The following is a 2,021-nucleotide window of genomic DNA, read 5'->3' as shown; positions in this document are numbered from 1 at the left end:
GATGGTGTAGTTCTAACCAGCTGCAGCTGAAGACTACCAAAACTAAGGAAATGGTGGTGGACATCACCATAAAATCGCCTCTGAAAAGAGAGTGAAAGCAAGAGACAGATGTACAATCAAAGGTCATGAACAGTTATGTATCTCCTCTTTTCACTTTATTTCTGACATATATATAATTGCCCTCTTATTGATCAGCAGCTCCCTCTGTGTAAGTGCATTATAGAGCTGCTCTCACACTGCTGAAAGCCGTTTGGAAATTGATATTTAGATGGTGAATGTGAAGACGCAGTCCTGTTTCTGGCTCTAATTAATCTTTCTCATTCCTAACCAGCCTTTGTCTTGCTTTTTGTAAAATACTATGATGTTTGGTTGTTTGTCGTGGCAAATATTGCTTAATTATTGTCTATACTTTTATTTATCTAGAGCGTGTGATATAGGCGTGTGAGCAGTCAGTCATTTTATTGTATTAGTTTTATTTATTAGCTGTTTGTTTGGAGGTAAGAGGTACTTTAAAGTGATAGACTTCTGTTTTTTGAAGGCCATCTCATATGAATAAGTTCTTGCATACCATAAAGTGTGACGATGCAGTTAAACAGCGAGCTGTTTCCAGTGTGCCTCACATTAATGTCAGAGTTCTGTATTTTAAATGGTCGGCAACAGGGCGAAACGCTCTCACTTTTGCCAGCTGCTGTTGAAAATAGAGAAGGTTGATCATTGATATAGGTATTGATATAGGATATATATGTTTAACAATGAAAGCGTACTAATATTGTACATATTGTTCATTTGCCCCTGTAGTATCTAATGACTTATAAATTTGAACCTTTTTTCTGGCATGCATCACTGGTTAGGTCGCTCTCCGAGCTTCTGCAGTTAATGTTAATGATTGTGTTTGTTCACTCTTGGTAATGAGCTGTAAAATCAGGGAAGTTGAATAGCAGTAAAAATTGGCCCATTTTGTCTGCTTTGTGGTTTACACATTTGTGTAGCAACTGAAAAAGCTTCAACCATCAAAGAGGTGTGCATCTTTGCAAAATCAGCAGTGGCGACCAAGTCCCTTTTTTAATCATGTTTCCATCCAAATGTAGTGCACATTTTAAATACATCTCTAGAAAAGAAACCCATTAAAAGAAAATGATGATAAATCTTTGTTTCAGGAAGAACATTGAGAGACTACAGGAGAACAACATGAAAGAGGTCTGGCAGGGATTGCACAACATCACTAGATGTGGGGGAAAGAGTGGCAAGGCAGATGGGGATATGCTCAGAGCCAGCCAGCTGAATCATTTCTATAATTGATTCAACAGCTCTGCTGCTAATTCTGTCCTTGCCACTGTCACCACCAATAAACCTCCTCCGCTAGCATCTTACAACTGCACAACCATCACCTCCACACACACACCCCGCCAACTGGTGACTTTCCACTGCACTTGGCCTCCCCTCCCCCACCTCTGCCAATCAGTACGTACCACCCCACCCTCCAGTTTCATTGCAGGCCAGATCAGAGGAGAGCTTCGAAGGCTCAAGCCCATGGCTGCGGGCCCAGACGGCATTTGCATCAGATTCTCAAGGCCTGTGCTGTGTAACTAGGGGAGCCACGCCGACATGTTTTCAATTTGAGGCTGCAACTGGGTAAAGTACCCTCACTGTGGAAAACATACCTGATACCAGTTCCCAAAAAGATACACCCTAAGGAACTTAATGGCTGTGTCTCAAATCGCGCACTTCTGTACTAAATACTAACTTTTTGAGTACATAGTGCGTTCACATTGTTGAAGTGCGGTCAAATGCAGTGCACTTAAAATACCCGGATGGTGCACTCAAACCGGTCTCAGAGTTAAGTGTAGATCGATGGACACTTTCCACACTCAACGGTCGCCATCTTGGCTACGTAGCGGAAGGGGCGGAGCTAACAACCGTTGAAAAACTAGATAGCGGCGGCCGAAGACGCGATAGCGAGACCGACGGAGCACACAAAGTTGAACGTGAGTTTTTTTCTAACATATAACCACTGTAAATGT

At 42.2% G+C, this 2,021-nt stretch overlaps 1 long non-coding RNA gene across 1 annotated transcript in view; it reads right to left on the bottom strand.

Annotated features, from left to right (window-relative positions):
* The window catches only part of LOC116690262 (uncharacterized), a 22,264-nt gene extending 21,669 nt beyond the window's left edge, over positions 1-595 (bottom strand). The window contains exon 1 of the long non-coding RNA XR_004332217.1: positions 582-595. This is a non-coding gene — a long non-coding RNA (uncharacterized LOC116690262). The remainder of the gene's footprint in view (positions 1-581) is intronic.
* Between the last annotated feature and the right edge of the window lie 1,426 nt (positions 596-2,021).

Source organism: Etheostoma spectabile, chromosome 5 (genome assembly GCF_008692095.1).
Source record: "Etheostoma spectabile isolate EspeVRDwgs_2016 chromosome 5, UIUC_Espe_1.0, whole genome shotgun sequence".
Lineage (NCBI taxonomy): Eukaryota > Metazoa > Chordata > Actinopteri > Perciformes > Percidae > Etheostoma > Etheostoma spectabile.
This window is presented reverse-complemented; position numbering and strand designations above follow the sequence as displayed.